The sequence below is a fragment of the Sus scrofa genome, chromosome 14 (assembly GCF_000003025.6).
Source record: "Sus scrofa isolate TJ Tabasco breed Duroc chromosome 14, Sscrofa11.1, whole genome shotgun sequence".
NCBI lineage: Eukaryota > Metazoa > Chordata > Mammalia > Artiodactyla > Suidae > Sus > Sus scrofa.
In genome coordinates this window covers 78705602-78718646 of record NC_010456.5, presented here as the reverse complement: position 1 = coordinate 78718646, position 13045 = coordinate 78705602, and the positions used below count along the sequence as shown (strand labels likewise).

General features: G+C 39.8%; 1 long non-coding RNA gene across 5 annotated transcripts in view; it reads right to left on the bottom strand.

Annotated features, from left to right (window-relative positions):
• LRMDA overlaps nucleotides 1–13045 on the bottom strand; it is a 1093708-nt gene that overhangs the window by 332894 nt on the left and 747769 nt on the right. The window lies entirely within an intron of this gene.

Genomic DNA, 13045 nt, shown 5'->3' with positions numbered 1-13045 from the left:
TATGGCCAAATGGATGGATGAGTATGTGGTTGGGTACATGGATGGATGATTGGATGGGTATGTCATTGGTTACATTGATGGATGAGTGGATGGGTAGGTGGGTGGGCACCTGGATAGTTGGGTAGACGGCTAGGTGGGGGCTACACAGATGGATGGATGGCACAATCTGTACCAGAGCCAGGATTTGTTTCACTTTGTTATATAAAGTATTTCCTGCTGTAAATCCAGTAAGTGTTTCACATTACCTTCTCTGAACTAAGCTTAAGAACAAAAAGTAATTGTCTACCTTTCTAAATTACAAGATTTTCTGATAGGGATGAAAAATTCGGTATCATTTACTCCATTCTACTTACTTTGCAAGTAAAGGAACTGAGAACAGAGGGGAAAGGGTTTGTTCAAGTCTATAAAACCCATAAGGGCAGAGCTGGTGAGGCTCTGCCAGGTTGGCACTCCAAAACCACCGGTTGCTTCCTGATGTCCTCCTGACAGTACAAAAAAGACCCATCTTCTCTGGCTTTAGAAAGTACTTTCATTCCCTTCTGACCAAGAGCCTGGCACTGAGTTTTTATAAAAGTACACTTTTGTACCAAAGAGTAGTTCTTTCTCAACAACAGGAAAATAGAGAGATGTGTTTCCAATTAGTCAGGGAAAGAACTCAGCCACATATGCCTTGCCATTTAGTGTTGCTAAGCTGGTGATTTCTCCCCAAAGCAGGGAACGGGTATAACTGTCATCATCCTTTCTGTTATTTGCATCCAAAGAAGTCACATGTGTCTCAGCAATGTGAAATATTCTCTTTCATCTGCTCAGGAATTATCCAGTGTCCGCTCCTTCCTCCAGATTGCACATCATTAACTTCCCCTTGCATGAGCTAAACTCCCTGACACAAACTCTCATGCAAAGTAATATGTTTTAAAAAGAGAAAAAAGTCACTAAAGAAGGGTTTAGCTTTCCTTCATTCTGCAGTCCTCTTTCTAAAGGAGTTCCTGACTGCCAGAGAGCTTTCTCTGGGCACAAAAGACTCCCCTTCATTTTGGATAACACCTGATAACGCTTCATTAAAATCCTTTCCCAAACAGAAACTCTAGCATCTGGATTCAAGGATTCAAAATAAACGTATGCACTTCTAAAAGGAAAGCTGACAAGGAGAAGTTACATGCACATCATTAAAAAGTCAGAAAAGCCCTGACTAAGTAAGAACAATCTTTCAATTCATTAATGCCAAGACTTCTCCTGGGAGGGAAGCAGGGCAGCATCACTGAAAGAAGCCAGGGCTTTGTAAAGGGCCAAGTTTACTGAGTTGACAGAGTTTGGAAGGAGTAACAATAAGGAAACACATCAGTGAAGAGAAAGAACCTCCTGGTTTTTTCAGAGCATTGTAACTCCACTCAAAAAGTTCGGAAGGAAAGAAAAATTTGATATGGCATGCAATAGATTATTGCAATAATGGATCGCAATCTGTTCAAGCATCTCTGTATTCATGTCACTGAAAAGTTCCTTCTACTAATGCTGAGTTCAGCCATAGGACTTGCTTTGACAAGTAAGATGGTAGCAAATAAGATATAAGCAAAGATGTGAAATACGCTTATACACTGGGGACCTTGCTTTTTTTTTGCTGCTCATGGAACTCTGTAACTACCATGCCAATAGAAGCCTCCTGAAGATCATAGGAAATGAATCCCTAGTCATGCAAGCCATCCATCCCAGGGGTCTGTCCCAGCAGAAACCTGTGAAGGAGACCAGACAAGAAGCTGAGACCACCCTGGATCCAGAGAACTATCCAAGTGAGTCAAGCCCAAACTGCCCATCTGCACAACTGAGAAATAAATATAGAGTTGTTTTAAGTCACTAATTGGGGGGGGGGGTAGTTATTTAGCAAAAGCTAATTGATGCAGTAGTTCTGAAGCTCTCACAGAGAACAAATCCACCAGTAACATGTAGATTATCAGCTGATTTCCAAGAGCTAGGAAGCTCAGCTCTCAGAAGATAATTGACATAAGGTTCACTAGCATCCTTGCACAGCAGAAGAAATGCATCCAACAGATAAGAGATGGGGACTAGGTATGGCAACAAGGTAGCAGGTGCTGCGTCCCATTGGAAGAACACTTAGGACAGCTATACTACATGGTGTCATGGATTCCAACATACCCAAGTTGTCCAGTGGATGTGGAGGGAGAAGAATTTGGTTTGAGGCCTAGCTCTGGCACTTAAGTGTCATATGACTTTGAGAAGTCATTTTGCCTTTCTGTCTCTGTTTTTTTTCAGTAGTAATGTGGGGCCACTAAGAGTTACCTCACAAAAGTCTTGTAAAGAATACATGAAAAACATACATGTGAAAGTATTTATTTATGGAGAGCTATACAGTATCAAGTATAATTTTTATGACAAAGTTGATTAGTAATAACACTGGCCCAAACTCAGGAAATACAATTTAAAAGCATGATGCTGTTTCCATATGCCTATATACCTACCCATCTGTTTATCCCAACCCATCCTCTCTTGCACAAGTAACAAAAACTCCTCCACCTAGATCAACAAATGTCATCAGAATTTTAAGATTCGGAGCTGTTGTGTTTATGAACCACCTTGCAAACTGGCAAAATGTGGAAATGGAAGGCACTTGGGATTGTAAGAAACCCTATTGTGAACTGTTTAGTAATGAGAATAATCACTCCCTAATGTATCTGCATTAATTTCATTAAATACACACACATTCACATGCATGCTCCTTATGTTCTGAAAAGCAGGGCCTTGCTCCACACATCTTCACAAAGCATTTTGAACTGACCAGTGTTGATCTTGCAAAATCGGAAAGAAAGAGGTTTCAATCTTATAAACTGAAGATATTTCAAAGCATATGAGAAAATAAGTAGGGTGTAGGATTCAAAGACAAACTCCGCCTCAGCAAAACCCCGGGTTCTAAGTTTCCTGGGTTTATGGAAACCCGGCAGTGAAGTTAGCACCCCAGTTTGGGGGAGGGAAACAGCCATGATGAAAGGGTAGAATTTCTTTCATGGTATGATTGTCCTCTAATCATTTTCTCATATCCTTACTGCCTTTTGTTATAATCTTTGAGAGAATATACCAAGAGATAGCATTTCTTGTTTGGCAGAAAAAGACATGTTTAGCTGTTTTATGTTTAGGATGATATTATTAATAGTCCTGTATATATACTTGCCTTCTGCCTGTCATGTATACCAGTGCTCTTGGTTTTAATCCTCACCGCTATTCTATGAGACAGACACGAATATTATCCCTATTTTAAAGTAAAAGAACTACAGAGAGGTTAAGTAACTTGCATGAAGTCACACAGCTGGATCATTGAGGAACTTGGATTTTCTCTAGGCCATCTGACTCCAGAGTCTGTCCTCTTAACTAGAACACCTAAGTCCCAAGCATGCCTCCAAATGCACCATAATCTCCACAAACACTCTGACCTATTTGAGAACCCCTAGGCTAATGACCTGGTAAAATAGGACCATTACCACACAACTTGATACAACGTTGGCTTCTTAAATATGAAGGCCCAACACAAAATTTAATATCAGAACTATGCCGATGACTTCGGTATTTTATGCACACACACACATGCAAACACACATATCCACTATATACCCTACACCCTAGTCAGTTTACTAGATAACCTGCCCAGATTTATTTTATTTTGGCAGTGAATAAAGATATTCCTCTTCCAATTCAATAAAAAAGCACAACAGAGCCGTAAATATAGAGATGAATGTAAGAATTCAACCGTTTGATTGCATTAATTCAAAGAACTGATTAAGGAGTCTTGATACAATGGTGGAAATCGGTTTGATTTATTAAGCTACATCATCCATGAAATCTACACAGAGTGGGGAAAAAAATTAAACCTGTCACTTTAAAGAAATACACTCTACAATAAAGGGAATGAGGAAAAGGAACCTCGAGATAATTTATAAACATATGCATAATCTGGAGAAACCAACTCACAATGGGATATTACATTCTTCCAAGTCTGTGACTGGGGGGAAGCCCCCCTCTTCATTCCCACATCCAGCTCTCAATTAGGAAAGGAATATTGCTTTGTTGTTGTTCCTCCTCAGCCTGGAACATGAAGCAGCGAGGAACCCTTAGTTATAAGCACTGCTTGGTAAGTAGTGGAATGTTAGCCTTCCTTTGCATTATAGCATCACAGTGCTTGGTTGGCTCTTTCTGCCATGTGGCCAGGGCCACAGGTGAAAGCCAAAGGTTCCCAGCCACAAACACTTGTATTCTGCTTCAAGGAATCAGAAGAAGCCCTTGTCCAAATGGTGCCAACAGGAACCTTGCTGAGCATATTGCCCCACCAGGCTTCTACATCAGCATCACCTGGGAGCTTGTTAAAATGGCAGTCTCAGCCCTACCCCAGACCTCTTGAGCCAGAGCCTGATTATAACAAAGTTCCCTGGGGATTTGCATCGTAGTAAAATCTGAGAAGCTCAGTAATGCATTGTTCAGTTCCAGGAGCAGTGCTCTTAACTGCAAGGTTGTGGGTGACCAGCAGGTTAAGAAACTGAAAGTCTTAGAAATGATTGGCAACAGGCCTGGGAAGGCTTCACAGGGAGAGAAGGGGTCTTAGTGAGTTATTTTCAAAGACTGGAGAGATCTCACATAGTAGGTCAAGAGCTGTTACACAAAGTGCTGAGGAAAAGCACTAGGTGGTTTAGATCAGAGTTTCTCAAGAGCAGCATTACTGACATTTTTAAGCAGATAATTCTTTACTGAGGGAGGCTATCCTGTGCATTGTAGCATCTTGCCAGCATCCCTGGCTTCTACCCACTAGATGTTGGTATCACCACTCGCTCAAGTAGGGAAATCAAAAAGGCCTCCAGTCATTGTCAACTGTCCCCAAGAGACCACTGGTTTGTATGTCCAGTATTTCATTTGAATCCAATCAGTGGCATGACTGCTAAAAATAAAAATAATGAAATTACAATTATAATAATCTTTAATTATAAAAGTAGTAGAAGTTGAAATTCAGCTGAAGGAAGGCAATATTCTGGCCCTATTCTTCTGCTGTGGTTATTCCCTCTTATAATCATATGTTCAGTTCTAGCCCCCTACTTACAAATAACAAACAAAACAATTCTGGCTAAATTAACCATGTTGTTATGAAAGCATCCAAGATGTAGATGCATCAGGCAATTATGTCATATGAAGAACAACTTAGGGAATTGTTAAATTTGGAGATGAGAAGCATACACCAGGTATCTTACAATATCTGAAGGACCATGTGAAGGAGAAATAAAGATCCGTCCTGTGTGGCTTCCGGAGCCAGAGCCAGAGATGTTAGAGCAGACAGGGGATTAAGAAGAGGAAGTATCATTCTATGGTCAGAATTGCCCACAGAGAAACAGGATGTATGACAAGGTAGCCCGAGCCCCAACACCAGGAGACAAGGATGTAGCTGGATAATCACATATCACAGAGGGGGCATAATGGACCCTTCCCTGAGCTTGAAGACAAGCAATTCATGCTTCAACAAATATTTATTACATGTTTGATATGATATAATCACATGCATGTAATTCAAAACAGAATTGCATGTTCTAAGATGAACTAGAATTGGTCTTGGCTTTTATTTATTTATTTTTGATAAGCAAGAAATAGGTTTATTAAGACTGGATGCTTGTGAGAGATGCAAGCGGGCAGGCACAGAAGCTCTGCTTATTTTATTTTTTAGTGTTTTTTTTAAATTTGTTTTTATTGTTTTTTCCCCAATACAATTTTTTTTTCTACTGTACAGCATGGTGACCCAGTTACACATACATGTATACATTCTTTTTTCTCACATTATCATGCTCCATCATAAGTGACCAGACATAGTTCTCAGTGCCACACAGAAGGATCTCATTGCTAATCCATTCCAAAAGCAATAGTTTGCCTCTATTAACCCCAAGCTCCCAATCCATCCCACTGCCTCCCCCTCCCCCTTGGCAACCACCAGTCTATTCTCCAAGTCCATGATTTTCTTTTCTGTGGAAAGATTCATTTGTGCCATATATTGGATTCCAGTTATAAGTGATATCATATGGCATTTGTCTTTGTCTTTCTGACTGACTTCACTCGGTGTGAGAGTCTCTCGTTCCATCCATGTTGCTGCAAATGGCATGATTTTGTTCTTTTTTATGGCTGAGTAGTATTCCATTGTGTATATATACCACATCTTCCGAATCCAATCATCTGTCAATGGACATTTGGGTTGTTTCCATGTCTTGGCTATTGGGAATAGTGTTGCAATGAACATGTGGGTGCATGTGTATTTTTAAGGAAAATTTTGTCTGGATATATGCCCAAGAGTAGGATTGCTGGGTCATATGGTAGTTCTATGTATAGTTTTCTAAGGTACCTCCATATTGTTCTCCATAGTGGTTGTACAGCTTATATTCCCACCAACAGTGCAGGAGGATTCCCTTTTCTCCACACCACTCCAGCATTTGTTACTTGTGGATTTATTGATGATGGCCATTCTGACCAGTGTGAGGTGGTATCTCATGGCAGTTTTGATTTGCATTTCTATAATAATCAGGTCTTGGCTTTTAAAGAGTTCAGAGAGGAAGAGACTGGAGAATCCACAATGACCAGGACACACTAAGTGGGGCAGGAGGGGCATCTGGCTCAGCATCCTCCTCTGCTTTAACCATTCTCTAGATAAAACTTGCTGATGACTGGTACCAGGCAAAGACAAGAGGTGCACATGGAGAGAACTGGGGAAGGAGATTTGGACTCTTGTTCTGCTACTCTGCAGCCTTGGGAAAAGCCTCAGGTAGGCTAGAAGGCTTCTGGTTCAGACTTGAAAACCAATAGAGATTTCAGTTACACTGCTGTGGGGGTTCCCTGCCCTCAGAGTTTCTGATTATGTAATGAACAGTCCAGACCCTAACACAGAGTGGCACTCAATGTTTGCTGAAGAAACGACATAATGATCATCCAACTTACCAAGAGGACCCAATATGGAGTTTTCCCTCTGCAATGGATATATATCCTACCTCTTGTAGACACTAAATCTTTCACTTCCTGTTAATTTATTTTCCTAGTTGGCAAAACAGACAGAGCTATGCAATTACTTAAAAGAAAACAGCTACTACCAGTACAATTTTTGTAACTCACGCCTCGCCTTGGGCTATTGCAAGGTCCTCTTAGCTGAACACTAATTGTCATCACATGGACACAATTAATGATCATTTTCTTGCAAATAATAGATCTAAACCAAATTCAAATAGTGTTTTTTTTTTAATGTGGCACAATGCTGACAAGAAGACCAAAGTAAATATCTCCATGTGTCTTTAATAATAACCTTAAAGGAAGACATATTTTATCCTCAAGAAGTGGGTCAGTCAGATGACCCTACTGAGCGAGTATTAAAACAGCTGTTCAATGCATAGAATAACATTCTTTAATTTACTGTGTTTGCCTTTTAGACCCTATTTTGTTTTTTCATTTTGAAGAACTAAATGCCCCAGATGAATCAGTCAACAATATGTTGGCTGCTCTCACATTCAGCCTTTTGCTGTTTTATTCTAGTGCCCTGATCTTATTTCAAGAAAGAATGACAAACTTATAGCTGCTCATGCTAAATTTATGGAGTTCTTTGTGGCAGGCATTACTGAGAACAGGGCTGAGGAAATAGGTAAGACGTAGTGGAAAGAGGAAACCTCCATAAATACAAGGCCAAGCCTTGATTTTCATCTAAGCCCTGCAGTTCCAGCACTGAAGGCCCACATGCTTGAAATTTTTTAAAAAGATGTGTGGGGCAGCCCAAGGTGCCGAGTGCTAATTAGATGGACAAATGAATGGTCACCCTCAAAAGGCACATTATGCCTAGTCACAGCTCTTCTCAATGCCCTGGTCGCTGCTTTAATAGCTCTGTGACTTTAAACGCTACAAGGTCAAGAAGAGCTGCATTTTGCTGGAACCTTCTCAGCAGACCCCATGTGGACCCCCAGATCCCAGGGCTGTGTCTCTGCAAAAGTGACCTATTAGAATGGGAGGAATGTAACTCTTTATTTCACCAACATGATGTCATATAATTAGTGGGCATATTTTGTGTTTGCTGAATGGAATAGTTTTCACCCCCTCGTTTAGGGACTGAGCAGTCACAACTTTTTGATGAAGGAAATTCCACTCGATGTACAATTAGGAGGCCTGTTTAAAAGAATCTTAAGAATGGCTTTGCCCAAAGAGCATTCTAGGGAACATTAGTTTCATAAAATGCTTTATTTGTTTGGTTTTTTTTTTTTTTTTTTTTTACAAAGAGTTTTAGGAAATGAAGCCATATTTCAGTATCCTCTTGGAGATTCCTATTATACTTTGGCAGATTAAAGGTTTCAGAAGCCCAATAGAAAGGAAGCCTGCTTAAGTTTAATTTGACCAAACATTTCATAAAACCTTTTGCTAAGGATCACTTTTTCATATAACACTGACTAGGGACCTAGACTCAAATTATGTGGATGATGAAGCCCATATTAGATTTTCAGCCAGATGTTTGATGCTTTGTGAACCTGCAGGGGCAGGCTGACCTGGTAGCTAGATCACTTCCAAAGAGATAATTTGAAAGAATAAGGTCTAATGTTTTTCAATTGCCTTGTAACCTAAGAAACTAAGTGTCACAGACTCAATATGAGACCCTACACCTTCCAGGATCTCTAGCTCTCTTGTAAGTATTACCAAAACTCTTGAAGAAGCATGATGACACCTGGACATACGAGCCTATGTGAAAGTCAGGCTCATAATCCTATTCATCCTTACAAATGATGCTCCAGACATACTGTACAACACGCCATGTCCTCTCAAGTCTCCATACCTTTGAACAGGCTCTACCTTCGGTTTGAATGACTATCCTCATGTATTCACCACTAAAATATCAAGTAGGGATTGATGTAAGGTAGAGCTCTCAAGGTAAACAATGAATTGCTGGATTCTTCCTCTCATTTATGAGCCACTGCTTCCCCTGAAAGTCCCCATGAGAATTCAGCTGCTTCTTCTTTGGGACTCCTCTTACACATGTATTGTATCACATTTCACTGTAAATGTCTGCCTAGGACAGTCACTCCCCAGGGCCACATTTTCTTCAGTTTTGAAGCCTAGCACTGACTTCACTGCCCTGCACACTTCAGACCTCTCTCTCTCTCTCTGTGTGTGTGTGTGTGTGTGTGTGTGTGTGTGTTTTGTGCAAAGATTATGAATTCTCCACTTTGTCTATGTGAGCCTCATGGGCCTATGTTCTATTTGCTGCCACTGAAGGTAGCACAGCTACTAGAAGTACATGAAAAATATGGTACATTCATCTTAGCCCTCTCTCTTCCTGGAGAAGATATGCAATCAGTAATATTTAGGATAGAAACCAACAACAAATCAAAAACTCAATATTCTGAAAGGGCCAACAAATCTCCAGTTGAATTTCTGTGAAAATTCTTGGCCACATGAAGCTAACTAGCTCTTGGCCTACAAAGTGCCTCTCTTCTAAATACAGTTATCTTTCTACTCATATGAACTTTTAAAACCAGCTTAAGAGAGACTGATTACAGCAGAGGGTCTAATTATTATTAAAAATGGCAACAGAAAACAGTCTCCAATCAAGACTCATTTGTTTGTTACCTTTCTTTTGTTTGTTTGTTAAGGCTTTATTGAAGTACAGTTGATTTACAAGGTTGTGATAATATGTGTACAACAAAATGATTCAGTTATACACACACATATCCATCTCTTTCAGATTCTTGTCCCACATAGATTATCACAGAGTATTGAATAGAGTTTTCTGTGCTACACAGCAAGTCCTTGTTGGCCAACCATTCCATATACCTCAGTGTGCACATGCCAATCCCGGACCCCTAGTCCATCCCTCCTCCCTCCCCCCACACCTGTCCCCTTTGGTAACCATAAATTTTTCAAAGTCTGTGAGTCTGTTTCTGTTTTGTAAACAAGATCATTTGTACCTTTTTTTAAATATTCCACATGCAAGTGATATGTGATGTTTGTCTTTCACTAGCTTCACTTAGTATGATAATTTCTAGGTCCATCTATGTTGTTGCAAATGCCACTATTTCATTCTTTTTTATGGTTGAGTGATATTCTATTGAAGAGAGGTACCACATCTTTATCCCCTTCTCTGCTGATGGACATTTAGGTCACTTCCCTGTCTTGGCTATTGTAAATAGTTCTGAAATGGAGATCAGGATACATGTATCTTTTTGAATTATGGTTTTCTCTGGATAAATGCCCAGGAGTGGGATTGCTGGATTATATAGTAGTTCTATTTTTTGTTTTTTGAGGAACCTCCATACTAATTTCCATAGTGGTTGCATCAATTTACATTCCCATCAACAATGTATGAGAGTTCCCTTTCCTTCATCCCTCTCCGGTACTTATTATCTGTATACTTTTTGATGATGGCCATTCTGGCTGGTGTAAAGTGGTACCTCATAGTAGTTTTGATTTTCATTTCATCTGGCTGGTGTAAAGTGGTACCTCATAGTAGTTTTGATTTTCATTTCTCCAATAATTAGTGATGTTAAGCATCTTTTCATGTGGTTTTTGGCACTCTGTATGTCTTCTTTGGAGAAATGTCTATTTCTATCTTCTGCCCATCTTTTGATGAGGCTGGTTTTTTTTTTTTAATTTGAGCTGCAGGAGGTATTTGTATATTTTGGAGATTAATCCCTTGTTAGTAGCTTCACTTGCAAATATTTTCTCCCATTCTGTGGGTTGTCTTTTTCTTTACTGCGCAAAAATCTTTAAGTTTAATTAGATCCCATTCGTTTATTTTTGTTTTTATTTCCATTACTCTAGGAGGTGGCTACATGTAAAAGAATAAAAGTAGAACATTCTCTAACACCATACACAAAAATAAACCAAAATGGATGAAAGAACTAAGTGTAAGACCGGATACTATAAAACTCTTAGAGGAAAACATAGGCCAAACACTCTCTGACATAAACTGTTACCTTTCTTTTTGAACAGAATGAAAACAGTGATGACTTAATGCAGACTTATCCCCAGCAAGACAAGTCTGCATGTCTGTTTTGGCCCCTTCTTTTCTTTATCTTCCACTGCACTGCTAAAGGTCTGGCTCTGTAGGAACAGCTCCAAGGAAATGCTGACACATGTACAACTTCAAGAAACACGCTCGTATCTTTAACTAAATATTTATGCAACTTAGCCCTAGTTTGGTGATGAGCACTTTCTAAAACATTTTATAGGACCCATAGAGAAGCCATACATGTTTACAAAGAGAAGGAGAGTACTTTAAAAGAAGATTTTATAAAGTCTTCAATTTGATTTCAGAGAGACTGTAAAGCACTCAGTATCATTAAGTGTGTGAAGTGATGGGACATAGTCATACATTTCTAGGCCTTAAATTTAGCCCCATAGAACATGGCGTTTTGAGCAGTTTAAGTTTGAGCTCTATCTGACTAAACCACATGTTCATGAATTAGAGAGGGGATACCATTGCTTACTTCCTAGCAGAAATAAACGTAATGTCTTCTAAATGAGTCTTCCTTCTTTTAGAGCTTGCTGGGAAAGAAATATTTAAAATGTCCCATCATCATGGAATGTCAACTCACTTTATGACAGTTTACATGGCTACGGCTTTGTTGCTTCAATTATATCCAGCCAATGAAATTTTAAGCATCATCAAGAAACAGCAATTTTCCAGACCCCACCTATTTCCCTTATTTCATTTTCTAAGATACTCAGGAGGCCATCCCTTCAATAGCTGGGATACCTTAAGATGACTGGTTTTAAAATAGTCATGGCTTGTCTTAAGAAGAGGAAAAATGACTCAAACCCAAGAAGTTCACCAACAACCTGCACATAGACTAGTCACAGACTGTTCTTGTCAAATGCAACAGTTACAGTTTCTTCTGCTGGCCCTAGGTCTAATAATTTGTGAAATTAGAAAGTTGGAATTGAGGACAACCTGCAACATCACTTCAGAATTTGTTAAAAAAAAATGAAGATCCCCAAGCTCTGTGGCATATCTAAGGAGAGAGACTCTCTGCAACACAGCTCCCCGGAATCTGAATATTTAATAAGCACCTGCGATGATTCTAAAAGGACACACTGGAATCAAAAAATTGAGGAACTGAGTGGCTACTGGATATTTTCCAGTTCTATTATTATGCATATTGGTGATGACTTTGGCAAGGACATCAGCCTAACTGCCATGGGGGCTTTCCTATTTATGCCAAGGACTAGCCAGCCTCAATCCACACATTTTCACCACAGGGTATACAACATGAGAGACACACTTTCAGGGCATGGGTTTACAATCTTGGTATCTTGGCCAGTTTGCTTAAAAGTCCTTTGCTAGACTCCCAGTGTGTTCCTGCTTATTTTGATCCTGGTACCACTTCAGGAAGAGGTCTGTTTCCTATGTGCCGCTCAGAAGCCATGTGGGAAAGGGCTCTTTTTTAGACTTTGTTGCCAGTGACATCCAATGTTGGATAAATCCCCTATCAACAACCTCTTGCTCTTGGAAAGGTAATCAAAAGAGTCATTTTGACATTTCCTTAACTGGCCACTAGAATCCCTTCATGGGATTTAAGAACCCAAATTTCAGACATTCTGTCACTAAACAGCTGCTTTCACTGCCTTCCTAAAAGGCCATACAGGGTGGTTTCCATGCCTCAGAAATCTGACATTTAGAAGCATACACCTGCCTTCCACCCACTCCTCAACTCACCAGCCACATTCCACAAGTTACTTAGTCATTCCTTCAAACACAACTCTCTGAATTCAGTTGATTTAATTCAAGGCAGTGACTGGAAACAGCCTCTTATCAGGGTCTGAGGTGTTTGGGGAAAGGTTAGAAGGAATGAAGTGACAAAGGGTTCAAATACCCTACAGCTGGAGTTGAATAAATGGCCACTCATTTCAAAGCTTCAGATTTTGAAAGAAAACAGCTTAGGGCTAAAGAGGAAAAAGGGGAGGTGATACCCAACACCATCCAGGATATATGTGTTCTGTCCCATTTATTTAAATAGAAAGAGACGTAAGTGCATTTATAAGGATCGCTTTAACT